At 45.3% G+C, this 21,544-nt stretch overlaps 1 protein-coding gene and 1 long non-coding RNA gene across 2 annotated transcripts in view; one reads left to right on the top strand and one right to left on the bottom strand.

The window, feature by feature from the left end:
• TFRC (transferrin receptor) overlaps window positions 1–21,544 on the top strand; it is a 135,839-nt gene that overhangs the window by 15,611 nt on the left and 98,684 nt on the right. The gene's annotated exons all lie outside the window — the stretch shown is intronic.
• Window positions 7,004–21,544, bottom strand: part of LOC139034722 (uncharacterized) — a 31,143-nt gene continuing 16,602 nt past the window's right edge. Inside the window, exon 2 of the long non-coding RNA XR_011487230.1 lies at window positions 7,004–21,069. This is a non-coding gene — a long non-coding RNA (uncharacterized lncRNA). The remainder of the gene's footprint in view (window positions 21,070–21,544) is intronic.

Here is a 21,544-nt window from a genome sequence, read left to right as displayed (position 1 = left end):
AAAGGAGCAGTTTGTTTGGTTTCCGTCCCACCCTGTTCCTGCTCAATGGGGTCTCGGGCATTGGGCCCTGGGGTTTGGTGGAGGGTCCACGCCCTTCCAGGCTCACCGTCCAGTCTCACCAGGAGGCTTCTCAGCATCAGCTCCAGCCAGAGGGCCTCTGGTCACAGCCAGGCCCCCAGCGTGCTCCCCGGGGGCGGCGCACGCCCATCTCAGGGAGGGAAGGCGCCGCCCGTCTGTCTTCAGCTGCCTTTCCTCTGCGGGCCACACACTCATTCTTGAGCTCTCTTTACTCTTGATCTGGGGGGGTCAGACACACTCCAGACTCTCCTCCTGAGTCAGGGATACTCTGCCCATGACTCTCTCACCTCCTGTCAGGGTATTCCCCAGGTCCTATGCCTGGGGTGTGCCCCATTGTGGAGAACTCACTCATTCCCCGGCCTTCAGCAGTGCTGGGCCTGGCTGAGCCTCTGTCTCCTCAGGTCCTGCCAGTTTCCCAGGCTCTGGCCTTAATATTCTTTTAATGCTTTATTGGGGAATAATTGACAAGTAAAATTGTAAGACTTTTAATATACAACATGATGATTTGTTATCTGTATACATTATGAAAGGGTTCCCCCATCAAACTAGGCTTAATTTTCTTTTCTTTTTAAAAAATTAGTTTGGCTGTACCGGGTCTTAGTTGCAGCATGTAGGATCTTTAGTCGAGGCATGTGGGAACTCTTAGTTGCCGCACGTGGGAACTAGTTCCCTGATCAGAGATCAGACCTGGGGTTGATCTGCTCCCCTGCACTGGGAACACAGATTCGTAGCCACTGGACCACCAGAGAAGTCCCTCGCCCTAATTGTCTATGATTGAATTATTCCCTTGAAGTCCCGCCAGAGGCTCAAGGTCTTCCCGAGTCCCAGTACCAGGGGGAAAGGAGAGAAAAAGCAAAGGCAGACCCAGCTGTTGAGTGAGAGGAGCACCATTAGTGTGAAGGAGCAGCTGAGGGCCCTGGGGGTGGATCCAGGGGAGAGGGGGTCTGGAGGTCCCAGATCTGTCCCACGACTTGTCCAAAGGGTGTCCCAAGGTCAGCCTTGACGGCGAGAGGAGCAGGATTAGGGGACTTCTCTGAGCAGCCTCATTTGCCCTCCTTGCCCCTGTGGAGGCCATGGTAGGACTGGGTGGGTACGGGGAGGAAAGGCTCTGGGTGAAGGGGTATCCAGAGGAGGGCACCAATTGAGGGCCTATTCCTGTCATTCAGGAAGAAGCTGATAAAAAGGCTGAGACTTGGACTGGGATAGTGGAGATAAAAATCCATCCATTCATTCAATAAACGCTGAATAATCACAGCATACCCAGGAGGCAATGAAATTAAGTTTCTTTAAAAAAAGTGTTCATGTATAATTTAATTTAAAATTATACTATTGTATATCATGCTATATTTAAATATAATCTTAAATTATGTTTCAGTTCAGTTCAGTCGCTCGGTTGTGTCTGACTCTTTGCAACCCCATGAATCGCAGCACGCCAGGCCTCCCTGTCCATCTCCGGTTCCCGGAGCTTACTCAAACTCATGTCCATCAAGTCGGTGATGCCATCCAGCCATGTCATCCTCTGTCGTCCCCTTCTCCTCCTGCCCCCCAATCCCTTCCAGCATCAGGGTCTTTTCCAGTGAGTCAACTCTTTGCACGAGGTGGCCAGAGTATTGGAGTTTCAGCTTCAGCATCAGTCCTTCCAATGAACACCCAGGACTGATCTCCTTTAGAATGGACTGGTTGGATCTCCTTGCAGTCCAAGGGACTCTCAAGAGTCTTCTCCAACACCACAGTTCAAAAGCATCAATTTTTCAGTGCTCAGCTTTCTTCACAGTCCAATTCTCACATCCATACGTGACCACTGGAAAAACCATAGCCTTGACTAGACAGACTTTTGTTGGCAAAGTAATGTCTCTGCTTTTTAATATGCTATCTAGCTTGGTCATAACTTTCCTTCCAAGGAGTAAGCATCTTTTAATTTCATGGCTGCAATCACCATCTGCCGTGATTTTGGAGCCCAAAAAAATAAAGTCTGACACTGCTTCCACTGTTTCCCCATCTATTTGCCATGAAGTGATGGGACCAGATGCCATGATCTTAGTTTTCTGAATGTTGAGCTTTAGGCCAACTTTTTCACTCTCCTGTTTCACTTTAATCAAGAGGCTTTTTAGTTCCTCTTCACTTTCTGCCATAAGGGTGGTGTCATCTGCATATCTGAGGTTATTGTTATTTCTCCCAGCAATCTTGATTCCAGCTTGTGCTTCTTCCAGCCCAGCGTTTCTCATGATGTACTCTGCATATAAGTTAAATAAGCAGGGTGACAATATACCTTGACGTACTCCTTTTCCTATTTGGAACTAGTCTGTTGTTCCATGTCCAGTTCTAACTGTTGCTTCCTGACCTGCATACAGGTTTCTCAAGAGACAGGTCAGGTGGTCTGGTATTCCCATCTCTTTCAGACTTTTCCACAGTTTATTGTGATCCACACAGTCAAAGGCTTTGGCATAGTCAATAAAGCAGAAATAGATGTTTTTCTGGAACTCTCTTGCTTTTTTGATGATCCAATAGATGTTGGCAATTTGATCTCTGGTTCCTCTGCCTTTTCTAAATCCAGCTTGAACATCTGGAAGCTCACGGTTCATGTATTGCTGAAGCCTGGCTTGGAGAATGTTGAGCATTACTTTACTAGCGTGTGAGATGAGTGCAATTGTCTGGTAGTTTGAGCATTCTTTGGGATTGCCTTTCTTTGGAATTGGAATGAAAACTGACCTTTTCCAGTCCTGTGGCCACTGCTGAGTTTTCAAATTTGCTGGCATATTGAGTGCAGCACTTTCACAGCATCATCTTTCAGGATTTGAAATAGCTCAACTGGAATTCCATCACCTCCATTAGCTTTGTTCACAGTGATGCTTCCTAAGGCCCTCTTGACTTTACATTCCAGGATGCCTGGCTCTAGGTGAGTGATCACACCATCGTGATTATCTGGGTCATGAAGATCTTTTTTGTACTCTTCTTCTGTGTATTCTTGCCACCTCTTCTTAATTTCTTCTGCTTCTGTTAGGTCCCTACCATTTCTGTCCTTTATCTTTGCATGAAATGTTTCCTTGGTATCTCTAATTTTCTTGAAGAGATCTCTAGTCTTTCCCATTCTGTTGCTTTCCTCTATTTCTTTGCATTGATCGCTGAGGAAGGCTTTCTTCTCTCTACTTGCTATTCTTTCGAACTCTGCATTCAATGGGAATATCTCTCCTTTTCTCCTTTGCTTTTCGCTTCTTTTCTTTTCACAGCTATTCATAAGGTGTCCTCAGACAACCATTTTGCCTTTTTGCATTTCTTTTCCATGGGGATGGTCTTGATTCCTGTCTCCTGTACAATGTCACGAACCTCTGTCCATAGTTCATCAGGCACTCTTATCAGATCTAGTCCCTTAAATCTATTTCTCACTTCCACTGTATAGTCATAAGGGATTTGATTTAGGGCATACCTGAATGGTCTAGTGGTTTTCCCCACTTTCCTCAATTTAAGTCTGAATTTGGCAATAAAGGGTTCATGATCTGAGCCACAGTCAGCTCCCAGTCTTGTTTTTGCTGACTGTATAGAGCTTCTCCATCTTTGTCTGCAAAGAATATAATCAATCTGATTTCGGTGTTGACCATCTGGTGATGTCCATGTGTAGAGTCTTCTCTTGTGTTGTTGGAAGAGGGTGTTTGCTATAACCAGTGCGTTCTCTTGGCAAAACTCTATTAGCCCTGCTTCATTCCGTACTCCAAGGCCAAATTTGCCTGTTACTCCAGGTGTTTCTTGACTTCCTACTTTTGCATTCCAGTCCCCTATAATGAAATGGACATCTTTTTTGGGTGTTAGTTCTAAAAGGTCTTGTACGTCTTCATAGAACCATTCAACTTCAGCTTCTTCAGCATTACTGGTTGGGGCATAGGCTTGGATTACCATGATATTGAATGGTTTGCCTTGGAAACGAACAGAGATCATTCTGTCATTTTTGTGATTGCATCCAAGTACTGCATTTTGGACTCTGGTTGACCATGATGGCTACTCCATTTCTTCTAAGGGATTCCTGCCCACAGTAGTATATATAATGGTCATCTGAGTTAAATTCACCCATTCCAGTCCATTTTAGTTTGCTGATTCCTAGAATGTTGACATTCACTCCTGTTTGACATGCCGTCTCCTGTTTGACCACTTCCAATTTGCCTTGATTCATGGACCTAACATCCCAGGTTCCTATGTAATATTGCTCTTCACAGCATTGGACCTTGCTTATATCACCAGTCTCATCCACAACTGGGTATTGTTTTTGCTTTGGCTCCATCCCTTCATTCTTTCTGGAGTTATTTCTCCACTGATCTCCAGTAGTATATTGGGCACCTACTGACCTGGGGAGTTCCTTTTTCAGTATCCTGTCATTTTGCCTTTTCATACTGTTCATGGGGTTCTCAAGGCAAGAATACTGAAGTGGTTTGCCATTCCCTTCTCCCATGGACCATATTTTTAAAAGGAGCTTTCCTGGTGGCTCCGTGGTAAAGAACCTGCCTGCCAATGCCAGAGATACAAGTTCAATCCCTGAGTCGGGAAGATCCCTGGAGAAGAAAATGGCAACCCACTCCCGTTCTTGCCTGGGAAATCCTGTGGACAGAGGAACCTGGCCGGCTATAGTCCATGGTGTTGTAAAGAGTCCGACATGACTTAGCAATTGAGCGCAGATGTATTTTTAAAAGACTGGAAGCAAATTCATCAGATACTTGTGGTAAATGAGCAAGTGTTTCCTAACAAAGGGGATTCTGGCTGCCAGTCTGGGTTTTGGCACATCTGATTCCTAAGCCCAGCACTTCCTCTGCTGGACTGTGTGACTGGGAAAAGCCCTTCCCCTCTCTGGGCCTGTTCCCTCATCTGTGCAGTGAGGATGTGGAACCAGATATGTGGCTCTTTCCAGCTCTGACATTACCTAAGAACATTGGGAACTAGGGGTCTATAGACACTTTCATTGGCTTGGCTGGCTTCTCTGCTTTGACCCGGGAGTGGGTGCATGCCTACTGCAAACCCCTTTGCTGCAGGGCTCCACGAATGGGAGATGGTGGCCTCCACAGCCTGATCAGCTGTCAGGCTCTGATTTCAAATTAGAATCATGCCTCTTATCTCTTTATATCCTCTTTGAATCATGAAAGACCTCTTCCACCCTTCAGTTGCTGGGGAAGATTGAAGGCAGAAGGAGAAGGGGGCAACCAGAGGATCAGATGGTTGGATGGCATCATCGACTCAATGGACATGAGTTTGAGCAGACTCTAGGAGATAGTGAAGGATGGGGAAGCTCGGCATGCTGTAGTCCATGGGGTCGCGAAGAGTTCGCACATGACTGAGCAACTGAACAACAACCCTTGAGTTGCAGCCTCATGACCTGGCTCAAGGTGGGCTTGGAAGGAAGTGAGGGAGCCAGCCAGGATGCGAGTGACATGTGTTGATTACATGTTGTATGTGCCCCTGCCACTGTGTGCCTGAGTCTGTGTGTGAGTTGTTCTGTAGGTCTTATTCTCTGAAGTGGCCCTGGGTGGGAAGTTTAATGCCTATTCAGGAGGAGGTGAGGCTCAGACAAGTGACCCACCTGCTGGGTTGCATAGCTGGTAAGTGTGGCTCCAAGATTGGAACCTACCATCTCAGCCTCAGAGCTGAAAGCAGTCAGAGCCTTGGGCTCTACTTCCCAGGACAGAAGGGGTTATCCAGCTGCTACTAGACCCCTCACCTGCCCCTGCTTCCAGACTTTTGTATGTGGCAGCAGGGATTTAAATCCACTTCGGGTCCTACCCATTGGAAACACATTCCTCTTCCCTGGAAAACAGAACTGCTCTTGCACTTTGTTCTCAGGCCTCTGAATCCCCAGCTCCCCAGCAGTTGGCAGATCCTCTGTCATATTTCTGTGGAGGCCGGATGTCTGGTTCTCGTGGGAAGCAGCCTCTTGAGCAGGAGAAAATTCAGGGTCTCTGGCCATCCTGCCGGCCCCTTCCCGTGGAGCTAGCTCCCAGGCGCCTGCTTCTTCCTTTCATAACATCCCTACTGGGTCAGCTGACTCTGTCCTTTTTTCTCCGGCCTGCTCCCCTCGGGCGGCTGTTGCCCCCTGCCCCACTCCCACAAGTTGTTCAGTTGCTCAGTCGTGTCCAACTCTTTGTGACCCCATGGACTGCAGGCCAGGCCTCCCTGTCCTTCACAGTCTCCCAGAGTTTGCTCAGATTCGTGTCCATTGAGTCCTGTTTTTTTCTTCTTTTACTTTAAATTCTAAAATAGGGCAGGGGAAATTATTTCCATTCTTCTATCTGGCCTCAGATTTTCAGGCAAACATTCAAGATAAAGAATAGTTTTTTTTTAAATCAAATGCTATTGCTTTTCTGTTTCAATTAGTGGTGTTACAGTAATATTTTTCTAGTGTTCACTACACATGTTGAAGAATTCTGGAGTATTGTGGGTTAACTGGCCCTCCTTGGACTAGCCTGAGTACGTAAATACCATAAAAGCCCCATTTCACTGGGAGAATATCTCTTGACCACACTTAAAGTTGGGGGCTGCCCGTAATTAACAAATTCAAACCTGCCATATCTTAGGTAGGATTCTTTTTTTTTAATTAATTTATTTTAATTGGAGGCTAATTACTTTACAATATTGTGGTGGTTTTTGCCATACATTGGCATGAATCAGCCACAGGTATACATGAGTCAGTCTGTCCCTAAACCCCCACCCACCTCTCTCCCCACCCCATCCCTCTGGGTTGTCCCAGTACACGGGCTTTGAGTGCCCTGTTTCATGCATCATACTTGGACTGGTCATCTATTTCACATATGGTAATGTACGTGTTTCAATGCTATTCTCTCAAATCATCCCACCCTCACCTTCTCCCACAGAGTTCAAAAGTCTGTTCTCTGTATCTGTGTCTCTTTTGCTGTCTCGCATATAGAGTTGTCGTTACCATCTTTCTATTGGGTAGGATTCTTAACTTTGTTTATTTGGCTTATAGCTCATACCTCCAGCACGGTCCCGGAGGTTAAATGAGGTCAGATATGGGAACGTGCCTGCTCATAAGAGGTGCCAGTAAATATCCCACATTGCCTTCCCCCTTTTTACTGTCTTGAGAATTCACATCTCAGCCTCTCTGAGCCCTAGTTTCCGCATCTGTGGAGTAACAGTCCTGGAGTTGTCCTGACTACCTCACAGGGTGACGTACCAAGAAAAGCATGTGAAAGTGCTTTCTAAACTGATGGCGCAGGGCAGTCACAGGGTTGTTCTATGCAGGCCCTGTGCACCACTTAATTGACTTGTTTGTGAAGTCCCCGCACTCTTGACTCCTCACTGGGACAGGTCACTGTGAGCTCATGGAGTCAGGCCCCGCCTGCCCACACAGCTCGAGAGACCTGAGCTCAGTAAGGCCCGATCTGCCCTCGTCCCCTCGCCTGCTATCTGCCCACCTGACACTTGGTCCACAGGCATCGGCTGGTGGGAGGCATGCTCTCTGACAGCGGCCTGAAGGTGGGACTTGCAGGAGGGCTCCTTGTCCCCCGTGCCCCTCTGACTGCCTGCCTGGAGCCGGGAGGGCCTTGGTCCTGGTTCTCCAGGTGGCTGGCAACTCCCCCAGGGAGAAGTTTCCTCATGGCCCACAGTTTCTGCACCCTGCCTTGGGTATGGACTCGACACTGCCATCTGTTACCTTGGGGTCTCTTAAAGTATGCTGGAACAGCCTACATTACATGTGCCTTCCCCAGGGGTCTTTGTATATTAATAAACACTGTGCTCACTGCAGTAGCATTAAAAATTGGAACAGTACAGGCCTTGGTGGTTTGGTGGTTAAGAATTCGCCTTGCAATGCAGGGGACATGGGTTGGATCCTTGGTTCAGGAAGATCCTATATGCCAAGGGGCAACTAAGCCCATGAGCCCCAGCTACTGAAGACCACATGCCTAGAGCCTGGGCTCTGCAACAGGAGAAGCCAGCACGATGAGAAGCCCGCACACCGCAACTGGAGAACCGACCCTGTCAGAAAGGCACCAACCGGCAGGAGGCGAGCAGCCAAAACCCAGCCCCGTCAAAGATAATGAATAAATAAAAGCTTTAAAGGGTAGTGAAGCGTTTCTGGCAGTGGATATTAGAGAAGAATATAGCTAGCTCCAAAGCTGACCAATAATTGAAGGATTGGAGATAGGAGTTTTTAAAATGGATCGAAGGAACAACAGAGGCTGCGTTTATTAATATATTGCATGGGCTCTGTGTTCTTTAGCAAAGTATAATTTTTACAAAGCGAGACGATTTAGAGTTGATTTAGTGACAAGCACCAAGTAAAGAATGGAGCAGGTGATGGGCAGATATGGTAAAGGTTGTGACTGGAAGTTGAATGACTGAAGTTTGGGAAACACTGTTTTCCCCTTCAGTGCTTCCGGCAATCCTGTGAGTAGGTGTTATTGTCTTGTTTTTCAGAGGGCGGAAACAGTCACAGAGAGGTGAGGTGAGTTGCCCAAGGTCACTCAGTGAGGGAGTGGAGGAGCTAAACAATGACCACGGCCCATCCTCAGTGGGGAGGTGTGGCCTGGAGAGAGGGCTCCCCACCAGACCACTGAAGCAGGAGCCGGTGGGGCCCTGGAAGGGCGATTCAGAGCTCACCTGTCCTCTCCGATGGCGAACTGTGCCAGGAAGCGGCCTGTCCTCGGACCAGGGACGGTTGGGTGCTTCAGACTGGCTGACCTCACGCCTATGGCGGGGCAGATAGTGAGACTGATTGGGGATGGGGGGTGGAGATGGTGAGAAGGAGAACCTGGCAGAGACAAAAGGCAGGCAGAGGCATGCCAGGCTGGGCCCCAGAGGGACCCAGCACATGGAGGAGGAGCAGTAACTCACCTTCTGAGGTTCTCTTAACCACTGGTCAGGCTGGAATTGCCCTCCAGCAGGCCTGTAACGCACAACTTGGTGGTAGGGTTTAAGTCAGAGGAAAGGTGTAAACTTTGCAAATGCATCTCCACTCACCCAGACACACAGAAACGATCCCTGTCACAGCCATCCCCCTCCTCCAACACACACACACACACACACCCCCCATGAGTGATACACAGACACACAGACACTGTCCCTGGTAGGCTACAGTCCATGGGGTCAAACACGACTGAGGAACTTCACTTTCTTTTCACTTTTTGCTGAGACGAAAAAAAAAAAAAAAAAAGGTAGTCAAACATCAAATAATTGCTGCTAATCATAAAAAGCAGGCTCCTTGAGTTAATGATTTTAGTGCGTTTCTGTGTGTAGGAAGATGCAGGAATCTGGGCTCGTTGAAATTATTCCTCAGATATGTATCTTATCTATCTCAGGCCTGTATTCTTTTGTCTCCATGCCAAATTTTCCTCGGAGCATACTGATGGAGAGGCTGCCGTGACTGATGGCTTCATGGTGGGCAGCACTGGTTGTTAACTGAAATGGCAGGCAACCCTTTTTGTCAGCCACTTGAAGATGACTGACCATAGAAGGGTGGTCACAGTGAAGTACGTGACGGCCTCAGGGGCTGGAGCCCACCCTTGGGACGAGGGTGGGGTGTCAGAGGGGGTTTCCTCTTCCCTGGGACTGAAAAAAATTTGGTCTCACGTGTGTTGTGTGAGGCTTCATGCACAAGTCACAAAACACATTCCCTCGCAAGCCAGGTGAGGGAGGAATAATCAGTGCCAGTAGACAGATGAGGGAATGGAGGTTCAGGGAAGCAGAGTCAGCTGCCCAGGGAACCAGATTAAGGCAGTTAAGGACACATCCAGACCACCGAAGGGAAGGCCAAGTCAAAAATTGGGCTGGGCATGGGGGACGGGGTGGGGGCACTGGTGGCTACTCCCAGGTCTGCAGAAAAGACACATGAGAGAAGAGAAAAGTAAAGTATGGTCTCTACTCACCAAAAGCAGCTGCTGGAGAAGCAGACTCCGGTGATTTAACCGCAGAGCATCAGGGAAGGAGAGAGAGAGAGAGGCAGGGAGGGGCTGGTGCAGAGGAATCGGGATGGTTGGCGGTGATGGGAGGTGGGCTCAGTGGTGGTTACCGTTGGTGGAGAGAGAAATATTTCTGGCACTGGGTAAGAGAAACCTCAAAAAACTTTCAATTCCAGAGCTGAATTTCTGTTTCAGAGATTACTCAATTCTCTTTATTTAAACAAACCTTTAATTAAGTCAGTTCTGTTTAATACCTTGAGTTAAGACAGGGAAGGAACAGCAGCTACTTGTTGCCTAGTCTCTGCGTCCTGTAGGAATACAGCTATGACCTCACTGAACCTCTCAACCACCTTCAGAGGCTTCTACAATCACTCCCATGTTGTAATTGGGGAAACTGAAGCGCCAGATGGTGAGGTACCTAGCTCAAGGTCACTCAGCCAACAAGTGGCAGAGCTGAGATATGACCCAAGGTTGGCTTGTTCTGTCCGAAGCTAGTTCCTCAGGTACTGCAGCCTCAATGCTTGGAGTATCTGACACCCTGGCTCCACTGCTGCCTGTCTTCACAAGACCCCAGTGACTTAGAGATTGCTGGTTGTTGTTTTTTTTTAATATTTATTTATTTACTTGGCTGTGCTGGGTCTTAGTTGCAGCATGTAGGATCTTTCAGTTGTGGCATAAGAACTCTTAGTTGCAGCATGTGGGATCTGGTTCCCTGACCAGGGATCGAACCTGGGCCCCCTTCATCAGCAGCTCAGAGTCTTAGCTACTGGACCACTAGGGAAGTCCCAAAGATTGTCCTTATTTTTAAGTGAACACTTTTTTCCCTTGACTATAAAAGTAAGACATATCTAGTTTGGGTATTTTTTTTAACATATAGAAAAACATAAAGAAAATTGAAATTCTCTCTCATCCTGCAGCCCTGTTAACATATGGGGGGAACATCACTCCAGTCTTTCTTCTATCAACATACCAATGTAACAAAAATCTCCAACATGCTCTTTGGTAATTTTTAACAGCTTTATGGAGATAAAAATGACTAAACTGGACATAGCCTCCCCTATGGTGAAGCAGGTAAAGAATCTGCCTGAAATGCAGGAGACACCTGAGACACAGGTTTGATCCCTGGGTTGGGAATATCCTCTGGAGAAGGAAATGGCAACCCACTCCAGTATTCTTGCCTGGGAAAGCTGATGGACAGAGGAACATGGCGGGCTACAGTCCCAAAATGTGGCAAAGAACTGGACAAGACTGAGGGACTGAGCGCACACAGACTGGACATATTTAAAGTGTACAGTCTGGTGAGTTTTGACATGTGTACATCTGTGAAATGCCACCACAATCAAGATGCTGAACGTACCTGTCACCCCCAAACAATTCCCCGAGGCCTTTTTATCTCTCTCCTTCCTCCAGTCCCCTCCCTGTGAGGCTGTTACTTTGTCAAAGCTGTACTGCTGGGGACACAACAAGCCAATAAATAGATGAGTTGCTGGGGCAAGGAATAGCAACTTTATTCGAAAAGCCAGCAGACAGAGGAGAAGGTGGACTAGTGTCTCAAAGAACCATCCTCCACAAGTTAGAATTCAGGCCTCCTGTTTTTACTGAAAAGCAGAGGGGGTGTAACTGGTTGTTGCAAACTTGATGAAGGAATCCTTTGTTCTTGCAGCTGTCCAGGCAGGCCTGGTCACAGTGTTCCTATAAACCTTCAACAAGACGGAAGTTATCCTCTGTTCTCCATCTTTTGATCTCTATAAGAATGGAAAAGTGTTATACTTTTAAAGAGTGGGCTTTTCTGTATCTTTCAGGCTGTAGGCAACATTCTCTTAACTTGTAGAAAAAGCAGTGGAATACAAAGATTAAAGGATCCACTATGGAGTCAGATTTTTTCTTCCCTGTTACAAGGCCAGTGTCACAGGCCTGGGTAGCAGGCACCTGGCCCAGGTTTGCCTAAACCCTGGCTCTCAGTCGTGGTGTGCTTCAAGGAGCACGAACAATGCCACCTTCTGAGGTCAAAGTGTGCTTTTGATTTTGTCAGCTTCCTCCAGCAGCATGGCCTCCCACTGGGTCTACTCCCCACCTCCCTCGGCTCTTAGCCCTCCGCCTCTAACCAGCCCTGCAGACCTGCCTCCTTGGATCTGAATCTCCCAGTTCCCTGAAGTTGGCCCACCTCCTCCTGGAGCTCAGTTATCTCCTGTCCAGGAAAGTTGCTGGAGTTCCTGGTCTCAGATGTCACAGGTGCTTTCTTAGCAATTTTTGCCATTCAAAGTGGAGCAGGAACTCAGATGGAGTCATCTTTGAGGGGGTACCGCAAGCTCTCTGGAAAGCACCCACACTTTTTTTTGCTGCTTTAGACAGACATCTTTCTGAATCTCATTACTCATGCACTTTGTTGAGCAGATTTCTGGTATAATTTAATCTCTCTGTGACTCAGGTCTGCCTTGACAATCACACTGTTAATGTCTGGTGACTGAGGAAGTGTGCAGTGTGGGTGGGGGGACGGCGGGAGACCAACCTTAGCGGTTTTACTGGAACTTACTTTCTTGGAAAGCCCACACATGGCCTCTAGCCTCAGAAGGGGAGAGGAGGTTTTGTTTCTGCCTGGTCTATCGGCAGCCTAACATGCAACCAAATTTATTAGCAAATCAAGAGCTGAAACAACCTTCTCTTAAATGGCTTTCTCATCCTGTATCAAATTAAGTGTCCAAGGCACCCAGATCTGTACCTTGTTGGATGGTTGTCCGTGCCCTTTCACACGTATTTTCTCCTCTGAGCTTCACAGTAACCCCATGAGAATCGCTGGGCAGGTGCTGCTGCCCACTTTAGATTCCTGCTACACGGCAGCTTCAAAAATCAATTCCAGGTCCATTCACGACATGACAGACAGAATATGCACCTTTAAGAAGGGTGTATCAGAGTCTGTCTCTGTGACCTTGGGAGTACAAAGAATTTCTTGAAAGCACTAATTGTTAAGAAAAAGACCAATAAATTCCGTACATTAACAGGAAAAGCTGATGTGTCAGCATAGGTACATCAGTTGTAACAAATGGTACCGTTCTGGCAGGAGATGTTGGCAGTAGATAGCTGTGCCTGTGTGGGGTCCAGCAGTGCGTGGGAAATTCTCTGTATTTTCTGTTCTGTAATTTTGCTGTGAGCCTAGAACTGCCCTAAAAAATTAAGTCCACTTAAGAGGGGGAAAAAAGGGAAATTTCTCTTCCTTAGAAGATGCCATAAATAAAGTGAAAAAGTGCAAAACAGAAGATACTGGGAACACACAGACAATATTTTATAGGGTTAGAGCCCAGAGTACATCAAAAGTTCCTAGAAATAAATAAGAAAAAGACAGTACTACCAGTCTCTTTTGCAAGAGACTTTGTCAGTAAACACAGAAAGATGCCCAACTTTGTTAGGAATCAGGAAAATGCAAATTGAAGACACCAGGAAGTACCATTTTACATCTACCATATTGACCAAGGGGATAGCAGTTAGGGTTCTCTTGCTGAGTATATTGTTGCTCTGATTGTTGCTACCCAATCAAGATTTGCATCTGCCCTCTAGACCCAAACAGCACTTCCCTGAAGGGTCCAATGTGCAGGAGCTTCAGGGCAGCAGCATTTGCCAGATCAAAAAAACTTGTAAGTGAACCATGTGTATGTGTGCTAAGTCACTTCAGTCAGTTGTGTCTGACTCTGTGCGACCCTATGGACTGTAGCCTACCAGCTGTCCATGGGATTCTCCAGGCAAGAATACTGGAGTGGGTTGCCAGTATTTTAGCTTTTCAAAGTAAAATGGATACATGGTGTTATGTCATATAACAGAACATGGCAGAGAAATGAATAAACCTCAGCTTCATTCATTAACAAGTAAATTTCAAGAATATATTGTTGAATGATATATTCATTTCCTGGGGCTGCCACAAAAAGGTACCACAGACAGGGTGGCTTAAATAACAAATATATTCTTTCACAGTTTGGAGGCTAGAAGTTCAAGATCAAGGTGTTGGCAGGGCCATGCTCCCTATGAAGCTGCTGGGGGATGGATCTATTCCAGGCCTTTCTCTGAGCATCTGGTTGTTCTTTGACTGACCTGACTGATGGCAACAGAACTCCAGTCTTCCTGCAGTCTCCATGTGTGTGTGGCTCTGTGTCCAAATTTCCCCCTTTTAATAATTACACCAGTCAGTATATTAAGAGCCCACTCTCCCACTCTAATAAGACTTTTTGATTTGTCATGCCTTGCAGTTTGCAGGATCGTAGTTCCTCAACCAGGGATTGAGGTAGATAATATCACTATTTGACAATGGAGGAAACTCAGGGATAGAGAGGTTTAAATGAAGATCATGTAAGTGGCAGAACTGAAATTTGGTTTCATGTCTGTCTGACTCCAAGCACCAGGCTCTGCTCTCAAAACCACCGCATTTGGGACTCACCTGGGGGTCCAGTGGCTAAGACTCTGTGCTCCCAATGCAGGGGGCCTGTGTTCCATTCTTGGTTAGGGAATTAGATTCCACATGCCACAAGTTAAGAGTCCACATGCTGCAACTAAAGATACTGCATACTGCAGCACAGTAAAAAAAAAAAAAAAAAAAGCCCCACTATATTTTGCTTCTTTCCCAGCAAAGATACAGTTGCTTTTAGTTCAGAGGGTATTGATAAGAGCCAGAGTTAGAGTAGACATTGCATTGAAAAGAAAGGGATTACAATTAAAAATTTTTTTAAAAATTTTATTGGAATATAGTTGATTTACAATGTTGTATTAGTTTCAGATGTACAGCAGGGTGATTCAATTATATATATATATATGTGTGTGTATTCACTCTTTTTAATTTTTATTTTATTTATTTTATTGTGAGATTTTTTGGTTTTTTTTTTTTTTGGTTATGGCTTGTGGGCTCTTTGCTGCAGTGCAAGGGCTTTTCTCTAGTTGTGGCATGCAGGCTGAGTTGTCCCAAAGTGTGTGAAATCTTAGTTCCCCGACCAGAGTTTGAACCCATGTCCCCTGCATCAGGAGGTGAATTCTTAACCACTGGACCACCAGGGAAATCCCTATTCATTCTTTTTTAGATTTTTTTCTCATACTGGTTATCACAGAATATTGAGTAGAGTTCCCTGTGCTATGCAGTAGGTCCTTGTTGGTTATCGATCTTATACACAGTAGTGTGTGTATGTTCATCTCAAGATCCTCTCATGACTTATCGCTCTCCATTACGTTTCTGCTTTGGTAACAATACATTTGTTTTCAACATTTGTATCTGTTTCTATTTTGTAAAGTTCGTTTGTGTCTGTTAAAAATAGATTAAAATCTATTAAAAATAGATTCCACATATAAGTGACTTTATATGATATTTGTCTTTTCTCTGCCTGACTTACTCCACCCAGTATGACCATCTCTAGGTCCATCCATGTTGCTGCAAATGGCCTTATTTCATTCTTTTTTATGTCTGAGTCCCACTCTAACGACCTTATTACCTCTGTGAACATCCTACATCCAAAAGAGGTCACATTCTGTAATGCTAAAGGTTAAGGCTCATGAGACCATCTTCTTTGAGGGGGACACAATTCAATCCATAACAGATTTTAAAAGTGGCAGAATACATTTAATAAAATACCATTTACATAAAGCTTGCTGCTGCTGCTGCTGCTAAGTCGCTTCAGTCATGTCTGACTCTGTGCGACCCCATAGACGGCAGCCCACCAGGCTCCCCCGTCCCTGGGATTCTCCAGGCAAGAACACTGGAGTGGGTTGCCATTTCCTTCTCCAATGCATGAAAGTGAAAAGTGAAAGTGAAGTCGCTCAGTTGTGTCTGACTCTTAGCCACCCCATGGACTGCAGCCTACCAGGCTCCTCCGTCCATGGGATTTTCCAGGCAAGAGTACTGGAGTGGGGTGCCATTTCCTTCTCCGACATAAAGCTTAGGGATACATAAATACTTGAAAGTTTAATGAGAGGGGAGTGGTCAAGATGACAGAGTAGGAAGATGCAGAACTTACCTCCTCCTACAGGCACCCCCAGACTACAGCTTCTTATAGAGAAACTGTCTATGAGAACAACCTGGAAACTGGCAGAAGAGATTTTCCACAACTAAAGACAGAAAGAAGGAACCTATGAGATGGATAGGAGAGGGGGAGATGTGATATAGTGAAGACCCACACAACTGGGTGGGTAATCTACAAATAGTGGATAATTATAATTACAGAGGGTCTCCCCAAAGAGTGAGGGGTCTGAGCCCAATATTAGGTTCCCCAGCCTAGGGCTCTTGCAGCTGGAAGATGAACCCCCAGAACGCCTGCCTTCGAAAGCCAGCGGGCTTGCATTCAGGATGGGTGGAGGAAACAGAGACTCTCCTCTTAAAGGGCGCGTGCAAGATTTCACACACTCCGAAGACACTGTGCGGAGGCAGTCATTTGTGAGGGGACTGGGTCAGACCCACTTGCTGACCTTGGAGAGCCTCTTGGGCAGGCAGGAGGTGACTGGGACCCTTATGGGACATAGATGTGGGCAGCAGCCATTTGGGGGAGCTTGCTCTACCTCAAGGACACTGGAGCTGGTGGCCTTCTCTCCTTAGCCTCTTGACACCAGGGGCTTACCCGCCAGCCAATGAGCCAGCACCAGCCCCAGGCCCCCAGGTCCTATAGGCAGACCCTTAGAGACCTGGCCCTGCCAACCAATGGGCTGGCATCAGCCCTGGGACACCTCAGGCTGCATGGCCAACCACGCTGGGATGCAGCTCTGCCTGCCCACAGCTGGCAGCCTCTGCACGGGGCAGGGCCTGGCTGCCCCATGGGCAAGGGGCCAGCCTTGCCTACCAGTGCACCCACAGTGGTCAGCCCTGCCACAACAGAAGGGCTCACAAAGCTCACAGAGGGGGGCCCCCAAGAGCATATAGCTCTGGTGACCAGAGGGGAATGTGCTGCTTGGCCCCATAGGGTGTCTCCCACCTAAGGCCACTTCTCCAAGAGAAACATAACCAACATCCATAATACATAGAAATAAAAACAGAATTGGTGAGAATGAGGCAACAGAGGAATATGTTCCAAATGAATGAACAAGATAAAATCCCATAAGAAGAGCTAAGCAAAGTGGAGATAATCTACCTTAAAAAGAATTCAAAGTAATTCTTTGATCATGTAGATACTCGGGAGAAGAATGGATAAACACAGTGAGAAGTTTAATGAAGAGTTAGAAAATATAGAGAAGAGCCAAACAGAGCTGAAGAATACATAACTGAAATAAAAAAAAATACACTAGTAGGAATCAAAATTAGATGATACAGAGGAACACGTCAATCAATTGGAAGACAGAGTAGTGGTAACTACCCAAACTCAAAAGAAAAAAGAATTTTCAAAATGATGATTAAGGGACCTCTGAGGCAACATCAAGGATACTAACATTCACATTATAGGGGTCCCAGAAGGAGAAGAGAGAAAGAAAGGGGCAGAGAACTTACTTAAATAGACAATAGCTGAAAAGTTCTCTAACCTGTAAGACCTGAATAGATAGTTTCCCAAGAAGACACACAGATGACCAACAGACACATGAAAAGATGCTCAGCATCACCAATCACCAAGAAAATGCAAATTAAAACCACAATGAGATATCACCTCATACCTGTCAGAGTGGCTGTTAGCAACAAAAATATAATAAGTGAAAAAAAAAAAAACAATAACATAATAAGTGTTGTCAAGGATGTGGTGAAAAGGGAACCCTTGTACACTGTTGCTTGGAATGTAAATTTGTGCAGTCTCCATGGGAAACAGTTTGGAGGTTCCTCAAAGATTAAAAATACCATTTGATTCAGCAATTTCACTTCTGGATGTTTTTCCAAAGAAAACAAAAACACTAGTTTGAAAAGATATATGTACCCTTACGTTCATTCCAGTGCTATTTTCAGTAGCCAAGATATGGAAGCAACCTAAGTGTCCATTAGTAGATGAATGAATAAAGAAGATATGATATATATACAATAGAATACTACTCAGCCATTAAAAAAAAATGAAATCTTGTCATTTGTGAACATGATGGACCTTGAAAGTATTTTTTAACTGTATAATACGAGTGATTATTTTTATTTAATTTTTAATTTTTAAAATTTATTTGTTATTGAAGTACAGTTGACTTACAATGTTCTTTTAATTTCTTCTGTACAGCAAAGTGATTCAGCTATACATATACATATATATATATATCCCTTTTTATATTCTTTTCCTTTATTATCTATCTCAGGATATTGAATATAGTTCTCTGTGCTATGCAGTAGGACCTTGTTGTTCATCCATTCTATAAGTAATATTAATAGTTTGCATCTGCTAACCCCAAACTCCCAGACCGCCCCCTCTCTCCTTCCCCGTGACAACCACAAGTCTCTGAGTCTGTGAGTCTGTTTCTGTTTCACAGATAGATTCATTTGTGTTATATTTTAGATTCCACATATAAGTGATATCATACAGTATTTGTCCTTTTCTTTCTTTTTTTTTAATACTCATTTTTATTATTTATTTACTTGGCTGTAGTTGCAGCGTGTGGGATATAGTTCCCCGACTAGGGATCAAACCCAGGCCCCCTGCATTGGGAGCGCAGAGTCTTAGCCACTGGACCACCAGAGAAGTCCCTGTCCTTTTCTTTCTGCCTCACTTCACATAGCATGATAATCTTTCATTCCACCCATGTTGCTGCAGATGGCATTATTTCATTCTTTTTTTCTGGCTGAGTAGTATTCCATTGTGTATATGTACCTCATCTTCTTTATCCATTCATCTGTCAATGGACATTTATGTTGTTTCTATGTCTTGGCTATTGTGAATAGTGCTGCTAGGAACATAGGGTGCAGTTTTTTTTTTAATTATAGTTTTGTTAGGAGTGGGACTGCTGGATCATATGGTAATTCTGTTTTCCGTTTTTTGTGGAGTTTCCATACTGCTTTTCATAGGGGCTGCACCAACTTATGTTCCCGTCAACAGTGTAGGAGGGTCCCCTTTGTTCCACACCCTCTCCAGCATTTGCTGTTTGTATACTTTCTGATAATGGCCATTCTGACTGGTGTGCAGTGATATCTCATTGTAGTTTTGATTTGCGTTTTTCTAATAATTAGTGATGTTGAGCATATTTTCACATGCCTCTTGTCCATCTGTATGTCTTCTTTGGAGAAATGTCTATTTAAGTCTCCTGCTCATTTTTCTACTGGGTTGTTTGGTTTTTTTGTTGTTGAGCTGTATGAATTATTTGTATATTTTGGAAATTAAGCCCCTGTTGTGGACCTTGAAAGTATTACACTAAATGAAACAAGTTAGATAAAGACAAATATATGATTTCAGTTACATGTGGAATCTAAAAACCAAAACAAGGAACAAACATTACAAAATAGAAACAGACTCATTGATACGGAGAACAAATGGGTGATTGCCAGAGGGGAGGAGAGTGGGGGAAGAGGGAAATAGTACAAAGTTCCAGTTACAAAATAAAAGAGTCACAGGGGTGAAATGTACAGCATGGGGAATATAGTCAATAATATTGTAATAACTTTGTATGGTTACAGATGGTAACTAGGCTCAATTGTGATGATTGTTTTGTAATATATAGAAATATCAAATCACTATGTTGTATACCTGGAGCTAAAATAGTGTTTAGGTAAATTATACTTCAATTAAAAAAAAAACAAGTTTGTGAAAAGGGAGGGAGTGATAGATGACAAATCTGGAATAGTGGGTATTCCTGGGCAGAGGAGAGAAGGATGTGATTAGGGACTTCAGATGCCTTTTGTTGTCGTTGTTCAGTTAATTAGTTGTGTCCAACTCTTTGTGATGCCTTGGCATTTCAGATTCCTTGGGATTTCCTGTTGCTTAAACTGACTGGCAGATGCATAGGTTTGTTTTCATATCTTTTATAATATATGTGTTACTTTTATGTAAGAAGCAATTCATAAAAAGTACAAACTTTTTAAAAAAGAATCAGAAAAAAAGACTTGGAGGCAAGTATCCACAATGCTTTGGAGGAGTTTTGCTATTGAGGGGAGGAGTGAAACGGGGTGATTGCTAGGGGTGGGGGGATGAGGGAAATTTTCTTGTTTTATATGCAAAGAGCTAAGTTCAGAGAGATGAAGTGTCTCACGGAGGCTCACACAGCTGGCCTGGGTCAGCGGGGAGTGGCTCCCAGGTCTCTGGCCCCCAACACAGTGCCTCTTTCTCCCCTACAGCTGCTGCCTCTTTCTTGCAGACATTATGAAGGTGCTTGGATACTGGCCCTCAAGGTGGTCCCCCTGCTCCTATGGGAATTCCAGGACCTTGGAGCTGGAGGGACCAGCGCTACCTCTTGACTTGACTGATCTTCTCTCTCACTTGTCTCTTATTGTGACACGAAACCAGCTCCAGACATGTGCCTGGCTCTTCTCTCTGGTCAAGAGCAGACCACCCACCCCCATGTCTGCCTCTGGAGGGGCTGCCTGTGCTGTGAACCTAAGACCAACTTTGCCGAGTTTACAGTAGGAGCAGGGTCTGAGATACCATCCTGGAGGGTTTTCCTGGTTCTTCCTGAGAGCCAGGATGTAGTCATGAGGCCATTAGCACTGAGGCTGTCAGAAGAGAGCCCCAAATGACCCCGCAGCTGGTCTGGAAGCTGGTGCTTGGTCCAGGGAGCTGGAGCATTTGCGCTCTGCTGTGACCCCAGCTGTCCCTGGCATGATGGGGCAAGCTCAGCATTAGCTCAGTCCATCCATCAAGAAAAGGGAATGGTGTTCCCCTTTGTGTGCCTCATTTTCTCCTGGGAAAGAATGGAGTTGGATGGGGCCATCTCCAAGTCCCTTCCAGCCACAGAGATTCTAGATGTTTTGTACGATGTCATTTGAACCTACAAAGTTAGTTCCTAGAGACACGGGGGCTCTTTTTTATTTTGCTGAAGTGCCAGCGCATGCAGTTCCCCAGTACCTGCAGGAGTCAAATCCAGCAGAAGTCAAAGGAGGGAAGGTCTGGGGTCTTCTGAGCACCAGCAGGGACGGAGCACAGAGCACGGCCAGCTGTGCCCTGTGACCAGAAGCAAGCGTCAGGAGGCCCCGGTCAGTGTGTGCCAGCGGCCTGGAGATACTCTGACTCAGTGTCTTCACTTCCGGAGAATGATTCTAAAGAAACCGTCAGATGTATAGATTACGGTATATACATAAGTGTGTATCACAGTACTGTTTAAAAATATTGAAAAACTTTATAAACAACTCAAATGTTCAGAAATTGGTGACAAGTTGAAGACATTTTGTGTCCATATGATCACGTACCAGGAAGCTATTAAAAATCATGTTTGATCCCTGCTTCGGGAAGATTCCTCATGCCTCCGAGTGCACCACAGCTACTGAAGTTATGCTCTCTAGAGCCCATGAGCTACAATGAGAGTAGCCTCTCTACTCCCTGCAACAAGGGAGAACCCACACACAGCAATGAAGACCCAGCACAGCCATAAATAAATAAATGAATTAAAATCATGTTAGGGGAGATTTTGGAGATACTTCTAATACATTAAGTGAAAAAATAATATGTATAATTGTATCTGTTGAATGACATAAATTGCAGATGGATAGATAGGTGTACACACATGTATATTTT

The sequence above is a fragment of the Odocoileus virginianus genome, chromosome 4 (assembly GCF_023699985.2).
Source record: "Odocoileus virginianus isolate 20LAN1187 ecotype Illinois chromosome 4, Ovbor_1.2, whole genome shotgun sequence".
NCBI classification, from domain to species: Eukaryota; Metazoa; Chordata; class Mammalia; order Artiodactyla; family Cervidae; genus Odocoileus; species Odocoileus virginianus.
Note: the sequence above shows the minus strand (reverse complement) of the source record. Positions and strands in the feature narration are given on the sequence as shown.